A 14,572-nucleotide genomic window follows, 5' to 3' on the forward strand; every position below is an offset into this window, starting at 1 on the left:
TTCCAAACCTACCAGCCTCCAACTCTCACAGCATCTTAGAATTTAGGACTGAGGGGTGGGGTGGGGGATGGGAATTTTTTTTTTTTACTAACTTTTATTTTGCAGATGAAGAAGCATACCCAAAGGTACTGGGAGTGACTTATCTAAGATCATACCTGAAGTAGGTGGCAGTCAGTACTTGAATCTAGATTCTCTATCTCCAGACCCAGTGATCTTTTCTACTTTGACATACAAATTCAGCTCTCAGGAGTTTCAGGCCAGGGTTTTTGCCACAATTAACTTCCACCCAACTACATGGTTTGTTTGTCTTTTTTGCTTTTTGGAGGGCAATTGGGGTTAAGTGACTTGCCCAAGGTCACGTGGCTGGTTTTTGTGTTAAGTGTCTGAGGCCGCATTTGAATTCAGGTCCTCTTGACTCCAGGGCCAGTCCTCTATTTACTGCACCACCTAGCTGCCCCCACCCAACTGCATGTGCTAAGACCTTCTGTGGTCCCTTCGGTCCCTTCTGCCTTCCGTCGACTCTCAAGTCTGGGACAAGAAAGCCTAGATCCTGTGACCCCAAATTCAGGGCTCTTTCTGACAGATGGTGCTGAATCTCCCCGTCTTGCAATATAGAAGTAACTGATAGATGAGAGGGAGGCTTTGGGAGGGCTTGAGTGTGCTCACCTTCCACCTTCTCCATGTAACATGGACCTGGCTGCACACACCCTGGAGGTCAAGTATATCCCCCAAAATTAGAGATCAAAAGATATGGTGGCCAAGTAGAAAGGGAGCTAGATTTAGGGTCAGACCTGGGCTGGTTCCCAGTTCTTTGACCTGTATGACCTTGGGCAAATCACTTAATCTCTCTGGGACTCAGTTTCCCCATCTGTTAAATAAGGGACTTGGAGCTAATGACCTCTGAGAACCCTCCCAAGCCACTTCATCCCTCTGAGCCTCAGTTTCCACATCTGTTAAGGAGAGAGTTGAACTAGATGATCTCTGAGGATCTTCCCATCTCAAATTCTGTGAACCTGTGATGATAGCAGTATCCTCCTAGACTCTTAGCTCTCACCTCCCCTGAACAGAATCAGAGGCTTCCTTGTAGACATCCTCTCAGGTGCCTGGGATGTGGCCCCCTCGTTAGTCGGAGAGACCCTCAGCCCAGGGACACTAGCATGGTATAGATGGGATAGAACCCTGAACTTGGAGGCAGGCAGACTTGGCCTTGGGTCCAACCTCAGGCACTTACTAGTTCTGGGCAAATCATTTCTTTTCCCTAAAACCTAAGATTCCTCATCTTTAAATGAAGAGGTGGGATTGGATTAATTGGCTCGCCTCTGAAGGTCCTTTCCAGATCTAAGCCTCTGCTTCCATGATTCTGTGGATGGACCCAGGAACAGTCAGAGGAAGGGAAGGGTGACAAGCAGTTTAAATGGATGACTAGGTTACAATCACTAGTTTGGGCTGCGTGCCCAGGTGCTGAGACTAAGACAGTTTGTGGCTGAGGACATGTCTTCCATGGGCACCACTGTTAACAGCTGGCAATGAAGGAGGTGTGCCCAGCTGATGACTCTGGTCTTGTTGGAGGTCATGGGCCACCTGTGCCCAGGAGGTTTAATTATTCCTTTGCTTCTGAAATAGGGCAAGAGATTCTTCCCCTAGAGAGCTGGAAGGAACATTGAGAACAGAATGTTGTATCCCACACTCTAAAGATGAAGATCCCAAGACAGTGCTTGTCTAAGAGCCCATTACTTTTCAGTCAGTCAACTAGGATTTTTATCAGGTACTTGCTATGTGCTAGGCACTGTGTGCTAAGAACTAGAAATGCAAAGGAAGGTAAAAGACAGTCTCTGCTCTTACAGAGCTCACAGTCTAATGGGAGAGTCTACATGCAAACAGTTGTGCATAGGCAAGGTCACTATCAGATAAACTAGAAATAATCACAGAGAGAAAGTACTAGTAAAAAGGGGATTGGAAAAGGCTTCTTGCAGAAAGTGGAGACCTGAAGGAAGCCAGGAAGTAGAGAAGAGAGGGGAGAATTCCTGGCCTGGAGGATGGCTGTGAAAATCCCTAGAACTGAGTGTCTTGTTTGAGGAATAGAAAAAAACTGGATTGCTGAGTTAGGGGTACAGCACACAAGAAAAGTGGAAAGATAGAAAGGGGTCAGTGTACGAAGAGATGTCTAAAGTTTTTTTAAGGCCCCAAGTCTCAGAAATCCCTAGGCCTCGATCCCTTCAATGCCTACTGCCCTATGGGGCCTGGTTAGATTTGCCTCACCTGGCAAAAATCATCATAATGTCTATATATTGCTTTACCGTTTCCAAATCTCTTTCGTGTTTTCCAAATCTTTTTCATATATCTCTCGCTCCTCTGACCCTCACAACACCACCAGCAATTCACATTTCTACAGGGCTTTCAAAACAACAGCCTGGTGGAGGGAGGCAGGCCAGGTATATTTATATCCATTTTGCAGATGAGGAAACAGAGTCCTAGTTGAAGTTACTTATCCAGGGTTACATGACTGGCAAATATCAGAGCCCTGAGGTTCTGGTTTCACAATTTCGGAGATTTCCTAGATAGGGCCTTCCCGTTCATCAAATCCAAATACCTCATTTTATATATGAGAAAACTGAGGGCCGAGTATTCAAATGATTTCCATAACCAGGACTCGAACCCAGATCCTGGGGGCAGATACAGAAGTGTTTTCTACAGTGACCCACAAATTCTAGTCCCTCAATTCTTGGCACAGAGCTTTTTCTGCATCTTGCTGGCACTACTAACTCTGTATGGCTTAGTTTCTTTATGGCCACTCCAATCTCCTTTGCTTTCTCTGGACTCCCAGATCAGGAAAATGAAATCTAAACTCCCTAGCCTCCTGCCACAAATCAAAGGCTGGCCTAATGACTCAGCTCATGCTTTCTTTGCTACCCTGACTGTTTCTCAGGCACAGACCAAGTCAGCTGAGCAGTGACTTAAGGAGAGGCCCCACAAGATGCCCAGCAGGGGTTTCTATAGAGGAAACAAGATCACAGAATTTCAGGTTGGAGGGAACTGTAAGCTCAGTGAAGGCAGGGGCTTTCCCTGTCATCTCTGTGCTTGTAACATCTGGCACAAAGTAGAGATCCTTGAATAAACATTAGTTGAACTGAATTGAAATAGCTGAAAATCCCCTCCATGGCAGCCCAGAAAAGGGACATCTAGATGCCATGGGGACAGTTTGTGCCCACCCTGAGTCTCCACACCCCAGGGCCCTCTGCCTCTGGGGATCCTGGACCTTTTCAGTGTTATCTGCTCTTCATCAGCTGGCTGAGCCAAGGCACAAATAAGACCGCAGTTTGCCCCTTCAGACTTGGTGTTCCTAGTGCCTTTGTCCTTCGACTGGCCCCTTGGCCTCTGTTTACATCCTCCCTTTCCCGTAAATGAGTCGGGCACGGTTGGCCTGGAGCCAGGCACACCTGTTGGACAGGTTGGGCAGAGCCTCTGGGAGGGCGGGAGGAGGGAGTGGGCGGTCCTGGCAGGTGATTCAGGTCCCCCACCATTGAGCTGTGCTGCTCTTACATAGCAGGTACTGGGGTTACACTCTTGCCAGTCTTGTACCAGGGATTTCTCAACCAGTGCAAAGTGACTGAGATATTCCCGGGGTATAGAGCAGTGAAAACCTTATGGTGTTTGGGGGGAGGGCCCCTGTTTTTAAGAATATTAACTGGCATTGATACAACTGGTTAGAATTTACAAAGCACTTTACATGTTAACTTCTTTGGGCCCTCACAGTGACATAGGTACTAATTATTATCCCCATTTTACAGATGAGGAAATGGAGACTGGGGAGATTAATTGACTTAGAAAACCACAAATTAGCATTATGTTGTATCATATTTTTATTTATTTATTTTGTTGAAGATCTTCCAGTTGCATTTTCATCTGGTTCCAGCGACACTAGAGTTTTGTGTCCTGAGTCCGACCCTTTTGCCCTCGAGTACATATCCCAGCTCTCCCTGAGCCGTAGGGTGGATGAGGGGGAGTAGGAACTGAGGCACCTCTCCAGTTGTTCTTTGACAGTTAGGGAAGCCCACAGAACAGAATCTAACCGTGCCACTCCTTACATGTCTTGTCACTCCATGGTTCTGGCTGAATTTTGAATGTGGAAGCTGGGGTTCTATGATTAATCCTGCCTTTGGATTGCCCAAGTCAAGCTCCTCAACACTTCCGTGTTCTAGTTGTAGCATCTGTTTAGAGAGGGGAATGACAGTGATTTTGGTTGGGATGGGCCGGTGGAAGGAGAGGGGGGTAGGGATCTGAGGTTGGGGGGGTGTGATATAGAAGATTGATATCAGGAAGAAGCTGGGGCCATGGAATTGGGGCATGAGGAGGTGGAATTTGAAGAGAGGCAGGAGGGTCTTAAGAACACCTCATTTTCTGAGAAAGGGAAGAAATATATCCTGGGTCCTTAAGTTATCTGTTGTCCTTGGGGTGCTCATTGCTGTTTGGTTCAGAAAGAGAGGTACCAATAGATGGGAGAAGATAGCACCTACCCTTTAGGAGTGAGAGATGACTAAGCTCAGTCCCATGACCTGTTGTCTGCCTTGTCTGTTCCTAGTGTCCTCCTGACCTTTTATCCATCTGGCATCATCTTTCTTACTGAGTCACTTCTAGTTAATTAGGCAGCAAATATTTATGGCGTGCCCAGTGATATGCTGGATGAGTTGGAGGATAAAAGATGCTAAAATCTCAGGGTTGGAGGGGCCTTCGAGGGTGGGGACTGTTGTGTATTTGTCCTTGCATCCCAGGATCTAGCTCAGTACCTGGTTCATAGTAGGCACTTAGTAAATGTTTTTTGATTGATTGAAAGACCTTTAGAGATTTTCCAAGCCAGGCTCCCACCTAGTGCAAGTATCTCCTCTGTAACATCCTAAAACTTCATTCATGTGACTTCTAGTTTGGTACTTCTAGTGAATGGGGAGTTCGTTACCTAAACATTGCAACCAGTTACAGCTCTAATCATGTCTTTCTTCAGGGTGTCCCAAAAGTCTTAGTCTCTCTTTTATTTTTGGAGGGCAATTGGGGTTAAATGACTTGCCCAAAGTCACATGGCTAGTAAGTGTGTCAAGCCTCTGAGGCCGGATTTGAACTCCAGTGCTCCTGACTCCAGGGTCAGTACTCTATTCACTGTGCCACCTAGCCTCCTGAAGTCTTAGTCTCTTTAGCACTACATTAGCTTAAAACTGCGCCAAGAAGTTTGAGCCCCCTGTATAAAACCCAAATCTGCTTCCCTATATTTTCAGCACATTAGTCCTAGCCATATGGGGACAAGCTGGACTAGGGAACATAGGGACATGGGAACACACTTGTTTTCTTCTCCCCAAAGTGAGGTGACTGAATTTTGTACTTCCAGCATGATGCAGCCTCCTTCACAAAACCTTCTGGGCCACCCATGACCACGCATACTTCCTTCTCTAGCCCTGAATACCCTGATCTGCTTTCCCTGTCCTATGCCTAGCAGACTCCTATATCCTGTGTCCCCTTATCCCTGTGATTCAGAATTGTTGTCTGTGTAGTGTGAATCCTCTGTGTCCTTGATACTTATCCCTATATTCTTTTTTCTCCTTAATAGTATTTTATTTTTTCCCAATTATATGTAAATATAGTTTTCAACATTCATTTTTATAAATTTTTAAGTTCTAAATTTTTCTCCCTTTCCCCTTCCCAAGACAACAAGCAATGTTATATAGATTATACATGTATAATCATGCTAAACATGTTTCCACATTAGTCATGTTGTAAAAGAAGAATCAGAACAAAAGTGGAAAACCATGAGAAAAAAAAACAAAAAAAAAACCCCAAAAGTGAAAATAGTATGCTTCAATCTGCATTCAGACTCCATCAGTTCTTTCTATGGATATAGATAGCATTTTACATCACAAGTCTTTTGGAATTGTTGTAGATTATTGCTGAGAAGAGCTAAGTCTGTCATAGTTGATCACTGAACAATGTTGCTGTTACTGTGTACAATGTTCTCCTGGTTCTGCTCACTTCACTTTGCATCAGTTCATGTAAGTCTTCCCAGGTTTTCCTGAAATCTGCCTGCTCATCATTTCTTATAGCACAATAGTATTCCATTACATCCATATACCACAACTTGTTCAGTCATTCCCCAATTGATGGGCATCCCCTCAATTTTTAATTCTTTGCCACCACAAAAAGAACTGCTATAAATATATTTGTGGGTCCTTTTCCTCTCCCTACATTCTTAACCCTGTTCAGTTCACCCTATTTCTTCCTCATCCTAGGCCTCTGTCCTCCACTGGTCCACTGAGCCCTTTGAACCCTCTCTCCCTCAATTTCAGGTCTACTTTTAGCAAACTTCTCTTCATCTGAAATCTCTTTCTTTCAGCTCTTTTCATCTTCTCCCCATAAAAACCTGGCTCCCTCCAGATAATGCCTCATCCCAGGTCACCTCCTGGTCTAGGCTCTCATAAACACAATGGGGTAGAAGGAAGAGTTGATAGACAATCACTCATTTGTTACATCCTCAGTTTGAAGCAAAGTGCCTTGCAAATAGTAGACATTTAATACAAGCATTGAATTAAATGAAAGCTTATGCACAGTCCCTGCCTTTAGGGAATGGAACAATGATCCTAAATTCTTATTCATATGCTCATCTTGGTAAAGTGAATACAGAGCTAGTTTTGAAGCCAGGAAGACCTGAGTTCAAACTCTGTCTCTGACACATACTGACTATTACCCTGGGCAAGTCACTAAATTTCTTAGTGCTCTAGACCAAGGCTTCTTGAACTCTTTCCACCTGAGACCCCTTTTTGTATTTTGGCAGTGTGAGTTGGTATTGGTTGGTCTGAGGGCATATACATGCTTTGTATTCAGAAGCTTTTTTTTTTGGAGGGGGGAAGGCAAGGCAATTAGTGTTAAGTGACTTGCCCAGGGTCACTCATGCTACCGGTAGTTAATATGTCAAATGTCTGAGGCCAAATTTAAACTCAGCTTCTCCTGACTGCAGGGCTGGTGCTCTATTCACTGCACCACCTAGCCTCCCCTTTGTATTCAGAACCAAGGTTGCAGTGAAGTTGCACTGCTAGAAACACCTCAGATTCATTACATGTTTGATTTTGAATTAATTTTTGGTTATTGCAAGTTCAGAAACCTTTTACTGTTGCCAAGAAATGCTGTAGAGTCTAGAGTCTAGACCACTGTCCCAGGGAAAGAATCTATCTTAAAGAGTAAGAGTTTCTTCACTGGGGGTTCCCTATACTATTGAAATCACAAGTCCAGTCCCTGTACTAAGGAATGGAAATATGAATACAAAAAAAATGACAGATATTTCCTGCCTTCAAGTAGATTATATTCTAAAAATAACCTAATTAGAAGACTGGTTAATTTTGTGTGCCTTGACTACTTTATAGCTACAGCAGAACTTGGTTGAGGACTTTTGAGCCTGTGAAACTCGCTGTCCCTGGCTCAAAGACTGATCATGCTGCCATAGTTGCCAGGATGTTTGCCACCACAAGATGTATATAGACTAAGTCTCTGCAGCCCTTGCTTTCTCTATACCGGGCTCTCTGTTTTATTTCTTTTTTATTTTTTTACTTTTTTTTTGCTTTTTGGAGGGCAATTGGGATTAAGTGACTTGCCCAAGGTCACATGGCTAGTTTTTTTGTGTGTAAGTGTCTGAGGCCACATTTGAACTCAGGTCCTCCTGACTGCAGGGCTGGTGCTCTATTCACTGTACCACCTAGCTGCTCCTTGGGTTCTCTGTTTTCCTGTCTCTTGCTCCTGACCTCTAGCTCTTAATGTTTCTTTCAGTCTCTCTTTGAGAAGTCCTTTTCCATTTTCCTGATGTTGTCCCTCTCTCTACCCCAGGTCTTTCCATTTCTCTGGAGACTCTCCAGAGTCCATATAACCTCAGTTGACCCTTCTTTTTTGTCCCTAGAGGGGCTGGATGGTATCACTTGAGAGCAGTCTTCACCATCAGTAATCTACCCCGGGGAAAAGATAGCATGTTGAGATCATCCTTGTACAGTAGAACCACTTTTAATATTGGTGTGGGACCAGCTGACCATACTAATTAGGCTTTCATTCTATGGACCATCATGTTTTATCGTAGGAATATCCTTTAACCCATGGTGTGCTCAAAACAGTATAATCATAAACACTGTTATACTATGTCCTATTGGATTTTAGTAAGTTTCATCATGTTGAAGAAAGACCCTCTCTGATTTTCCTATCCCTGTAAAAAGTCTTCATAGTCCTTATACTGTAATAATTATTGACCTGTGTATAATGGCATACTACTACTACTACTATATAGTACATGGCATATAGTAGGTGTTTTAAAATGTTTGCTGATTGATTACAATAGAATAATAACTAACAATGAATGAGAAGTATTGTGATTTAGTGAATAGAGAGCTGGCATCTGAAATGGCAGAAAGAGCAGGATTCAAGTTCTGCCTGTGACACAGGGCTATGGGAAAGTCACATAACCTCTCATTGCCCCTCAGTGACTTTTTTTTTTTTTTGCTTTTTGGAGGGGGGAAGATAGGGAAATTGGAGTTAAGCAACTTGCCCAAGATCACACAGCTAGTTTTTTGTGTTAAGTGTCTGAGGCCGAATTTGAACTGAGGTCCTCCTGACTCCTCGGGTCACTGCGCCACCTAGCAGCCCCTTCCTCAGTGACTTACTAGTAGGACTATAAGTGGCAGAGAAGGAGCAGACCTACATCTGTTTTCTCTCTGGGAGCTCCCTACATCAATGAAATCATGGGACAAGTCCAAAAAAGAAACCTGACAAAATGGATAACAGCTGGATAATATGTTTCACTCTAGCAAAGCAAATACATGTATAAAAAGACATCTAACAGGATCATGTAACTTTTGCTAAATGTGGAGTGGATGATATGCAGCTGAGCTCCTGGCATCAGGAAGATGAAAAGTTAAGAAGATTGCAAAGTGCTTAATAGTTATATAAAAGTGTTGATCTATATTAACACATATCATCTCATTTGATATTCATTTTTAAAATTAGGTAATAGTTCAAGTTACTATTCTCATTTTGTAGATCAGTTCAGTCATTTTTTTTCAATTGTGTCCAACTCTTGGTGACCATATTTTGAGTTTTCTTGGCAAAAATACTGGAGTGGTTTGTCATTCCCTTCTCCAGCTGATTTCACTTCTGAGGAAACTGAGACAAATATGGTTAAGTGACTTGCCCAGGGTCACACAGCTAGTACATGTCTGAGGTCAAATTTGGACTCAGGAAGATGAATTTGTCTGACTGCCAACCCGCCACTGTATCTATCCACTGATCCATCTAGCTGCTTATTGTATAGATGAGGACATTGATAGAGGAAGGGATGGAACAATAGCACCTACTATGTGCTGGGCACTCAGCTGAGCTCTTTACAAAAATTATTTTATGTGATCCTTGCACCAACTCTGCAAGGTAGATACTGTTATCATCCTCCTTTTAAGATGAGGAACCTGGGGCTAAACACTCTGAAAGTCATGAACCAGTAACTGTCTGAGGTGGGATTTGAACTCAGTTCTTCCTGACTCAAGGCCCAGCACCCTATCTACTCTATCGACCACACCACCCCGGGCTTTAAGAGCGAGAGATGATGCGATTTGCCCCATCACTAGTAAGTATCACAGATAGGACTGAATCCAAGTTACCTGACTTTAGATCCAGCTTTTATTCACCCCTCAATAACACTTTGTTATCTCTATAGTGTCTTGAGGCTTTATACATTACTGCCCAAATAGCATCTCATTTGATTGGCACAGCATCCCTGTGATGGGTAGAGGTGTTAACTGTTTCACAGATTAGTGAGATTGTCCTTTCACAGAGTCATTGATTTAGAGCCAGGTGGAGTTTTAGAAGCCATGATTTGCTTGTAAATGCCAGGGGCTGGATTTGACCTGTGCCTCCTGGTTCCAGGTCTAGCATTCTTTCTATGATCGCATCTAAAGGCATCTAAAACCTTAGCTTCATATCCAGAACAAGATAACATTGGCTGCAGCAACCTGGCCACAGATTGTCTCCTTTGCTCCAGGCAGCCACCAAACAAATTCCTGTCCATTGGGTAAAGCAGTGTGGGTGGATCCCATGAAACCCATCTTCCCTCCTTGAGAAACTGCCTAGGAGATCCCCAGTGAAGACAAAGGACTGGGCATTCATTTGTTATTATTATGGAAGAACTTTTCCCAGCCCAGATCTCAGCTCTATGTGGCCTGCAGGCACCCAATACCTAGGGTAGGAGAGAGGGAAAGGCTGAAGCTGCCTTGAGGGGCCAGACTTGGGAGAGCAGGTTAGGACAAGTCAGGAGCCTTTTTAGTGGAGACACAAATACAGTGTATTCTGGGAAGACGGAAATGGACCTGCCCCAAGAACCTGGTCTCCATGACTACCTGGCCCACTGCTTGGCTGGAGCCTTCTCAGAAATGGCCATTTGTTGCTCCAAAGGCACCTAAGGGGGTGGGTGGGGTGAGCTTCTCCTTTCCCCATCTCCCAGGCAGCAGTTTTGGTAACCATAGAGGAACTGGGCGGAATCCAAGCCAGACTAGTATACGTGTGTGGGGACATGTGGGCCTATGGCCAGGCCATGGAGCAGGGCCTGGGAGACGTCAGTGCTGTTGGCTGCCCTGGGTGCCAGCTCTTTGCAAACAGACACCCAGTCATGAACCTCAACAAAGCCCAGCAGCCAATGAGGCAGTCTCACTGGTGGCAATGTTGTCAGTGAGTACAAGTACTGTTATTTGGGTGGGAGTGGGGTGGGGGTCATTACTGGGAGAGAAATGCTCAGGGTTGACTGGAGGCTAGATTAGGGAGATTACTAGGGTGGCTCCAGTGTGGAACCCAGTGATGCTCATGGAAATATGCCCTGGGGTAGTTGGAAGCCAGAAAAGCAGCCTTTTCTGGTTTCCCTCTGGAGGACCTTCAATCCAGTGAGACAGGGTCACCCAACTGTGCCCATGCCACCTGACCCAAAAGAGCAAGGGGTTAATTGGGGGCAAGGCCACAGAGAAAGAGTAAGAAGTTTGGGTGCCCCCCCCTCGTCCCTAAGGACTGTTTCCCTTCCTTGAATTGTATGTTTTAATTTGTTTTGTACCTTTCTATGGCATTATCATGTATTTGGAGTATTGTACTTGTCTGATTATGGGTCTTATCCCGGTGCTGAAGGTCCTGCTCAGAGCATAGTGCTTGGTAATGATAGGTCCAAGAAATCACATGCTCAGGTAAAGGAGAGTTCATCCATTTACTTTAATTTGAATAATTCCCCCCTCTCCCCCAACCTGATATGGTACCTCTAAGTTCTATGATATGGAACTATCTTGTCTTTTCTAGACATTGTCTTTCTACTCCCAATCCATCATCTTATTGGATAGTTATTGAGTTGAATTGAATTGGGTTGAAAAGGTCAGTTGGCAGGATACTAAGATCCCTGGGTTTTCTAGGTCTTGGCTGGGCCTGCTCTCCTCAGGACCTCATGTTTTCTCCATCAGCCTCCAGGGGAATAGTCAGTGTTGAAGAGACTATGGAAAGACAAGCACATTAACAAACTGTTAACAAATTAACTACACCACTATTTTATTTTTTTAAAGAAATTTTTCATATTGTATTTTTATTTTTAATAATATTTTATTTTTCCCCAATTAGATTTTTAATTTTAATTTCTTTTTATTTTTTGCTTTTTGGAGGGGGGAAGGCAGGGCAGTTGGGGTTAAGTGACTTGCGCAAGGTCACATGGCTAGTAGTAAGTGTTAACTGTCCAAGCTCAGATTTGAACTCAGGTCCTCCTGACTCCAGGGCCAGTACTCTATTCACTGTGCCACCTAGCTGCCCCTAATTTTTAGATTTTTAAATTTTAAATTTTTAAATATTCAATTAAAAAAATTTTTGAGTTCCAAATTTTCTCCTTTCCTCCCTCATTTCCACCCTTCCTAAGATGGTAATCAGTTTAATATAGGTTACATATGTGCAATCGTGTTATGAAAGAAGAAGCAGACCAAAAGAAAACAAAACCATGGAAAAAATAAGGAAAGTGAAAAATCATATGCTTTGATCTGCATTCAGGCTCCACCAGTTCTTTCTCTGGATGTGGATAGTGTTTTTTTTTTGTTATGAATTCTTTGTATTGTATTGCTGAGAAGAACTAAATCATTCACAGTTGATCATCATAACAATATTGCTATTACTGTGTATAGTGTTCTCCTGGTTCTGCTCACTTCACTTTGCATTAGTTCTATAAGTCTTTCTAGGTTTTTCTGAAATCAACTTGCTCATCATTTCTTTTTTTTTGTGCTCATCCCTTCTTATAGTATGATATTATTGTATTCCATCTCTATGATACACCACTTGTTTAGCCCTCCCCCAATTGATGTGACCCATGACCCAACCATTTTAGAAAACAATTTAGAATTATGCTAAAAAAAAAACATGGTCAGATTAACTGACCATTCCCTTTGAACTAGATATCCCACTATTAGGCATATACCCCTAGGAGGTCGATGATTTTACACACACACACACATACACACACACATAAACACACACACACATGCACTACACCAATATATTTATAGTAAATTTTTCAGTAGCAAAGAACAGATTCTTTGCCTATCAATTGGGATATAACTAAATAAGCTGTGATATATGAATGGAATGGAAAACCACTTGTAAGGAATGACAAATATGATGAATGTAGAAAAACATGGGAAGACTTATAAGACACAGAGGGACAAAGCAGAGATAGGAATTCAATACACATAATAACCACAATAATTGTAGAGGAGATAGCAACAAGAGCACATCAATCAAAACTTAATGCTGTGAAATTATAATGACCAAACTTGGCTCCAAAAAAGAGGTTATGACATTGTACCTCCTTTCCTTCTTTGCAGAGTGGGAACTGGGGAGTGTGGATATGAAATATTATACATAATGGCAGACTTGGTTGATGTGTTGGCTGGTTTTGCTTAACTTTTTTTCCCCCTTTTTTTAATTTGTTATTAAAAAGGATGTCTGCGTGGGTGGGTATTTATTGGGAAATGTAGGTGATATAAAAAATAAGATATGAATAAAACAAAATTTTAAGTACTTGGTGTAACCTCCGAAGGACATGATAAGGGTGGAAAAGGTAATGGAGATGAGGTCCCCTAAGGGTGGTGTGGTGATTATTTCAAGTCTCTTAGATTCCCTTCAGAGCTCAGCTCAAGTGCTGTATATCATGGGAGACCTTTCCTGAATGGTACAGTAGAAAAATATGCTAGATCTGTAGTCGAAGAATCTGAGTTCAAATTCTAGTTTTTCTTCTTATTATCTTATGTTCCTGGGCAAGTCACTTTACCTCTCAAGCCCTCAGTTTCCTGATATCTAAAATGGAGGGCTAATGATTCCCCTGAGCTGCTAGTACCTCCCTTTCTCCATCTGAAATTATTCCTCAGTGTGTACTTTATGTCTATTTCTGTGTATACTTGTTTTCCCAGATAGAATGTAACCTCCTTGAGGGCAGGAATTGCTTGTCTTCATCTTTGAATCTCCAAAGCCTAATACAATAGGCTCTTAATAAAGAGATTCATGTTGACTGATTGATCCATTGAAATAAAAATAATTCTTAAAATTACTATTGGCATAATGGATAGAGAGGCTACAAAGACCTGTATCCCACTCTATCATATGCTGGCTGTGTGACCCTGGGTAAGTCATTTAACTTTCAGTGCTCTAGGCAACTTTTAAGACTACAAGTTATGAAGAAGGTTATGAAGAACCTGAGTTGGTAGAGTTTTTCATCTAGGAGTTCCCTATATTAGTGAAATCACAGGTCTAGTACATTAGTACTAGAAATCTTTATCCCAGTCAGGGACTGTATTAGGCTCTGAGTATATACAAAGACAAAAATGAACATTCCTCCCTGCCTTCAAGGAGGAAAGAGAAAGGGAGAAGAGACATAGTCAGACCTACACTTTAGGAAGATTAGTTTAGCAGCTGAGTGAAGGATGGACTAAAGGGGGGAGATATTTGAGGCAGGGAGAGCAACCAGAAGGCTATTCCAACTGTCCAAGTGTGAGGTGATGGGGCCTTTACCAGAGTGGTGACTAAGTACCTGTGTGAATGAAGAGAAGAGGAAATTAAGAAATTTTAAATTAATTATTAATATAATTTTATTACTAATATATTACACAGTATATTATGATAATATTAACATTATAAATCAAATTATATTATATTTAAATTATTAATATAATTTTATTAAGAAATGTTATGAAGATAGAAACTACAAGATTTGGCAAAAAGACTGGATATATAAGTGTGAGTCCAAAGCCAATATTGACCCCTAGGCTGTAGGCTTGGATGGTAGGATGGTTGGAGTCTACCATATGTGTTGTCTCCTCCAATGGGGTGTGGGATCTTTGAGATCAAGGACTGTCTTATTTTTCTTTTAGTATCCCTAATACTTAGTACAGTGATTTCCACATAGGAAGCACTTAATACATGTTTCATTCATTCATTCAATAGTGATAGGGAAATTTGGGAGAAGGAAAGATTTTGAGAGAAAGATAATGAATTCTATTTTGTACAT

At 42.4% G+C, this 14,572-nt stretch overlaps 1 long non-coding RNA gene across 1 annotated transcript; it reads right to left on the reverse strand.

The window, feature by feature from the left end:
• Positions 1-3,838: 3,838 nt before the first annotated feature.
• Positions 3,839-4,629, reverse strand: LOC138150927 (uncharacterized). The gene is made up of 2 exons (XR_011165692.1): positions 4,515-4,629; positions 3,839-4,208 (listed from the first exon to the last, which is right to left on the reverse strand). It is a non-coding gene; the product is annotated as an uncharacterized lncRNA (long non-coding RNA).
• Positions 4,630-14,572: the final 9,943 nt, after the last annotated feature.

The sequence above is a fragment of the Petaurus breviceps genome, unplaced genomic scaffold, assembly GCF_028583685.1.
Source record: "Petaurus breviceps papuanus isolate PSGF00001 unplaced genomic scaffold, PetGlider_PUasm1.0 90895, whole genome shotgun sequence".
In the NCBI taxonomy this organism is placed as follows: Eukaryota; Metazoa; Chordata; class Mammalia; order Diprotodontia; family Petauridae; genus Petaurus; species Petaurus breviceps.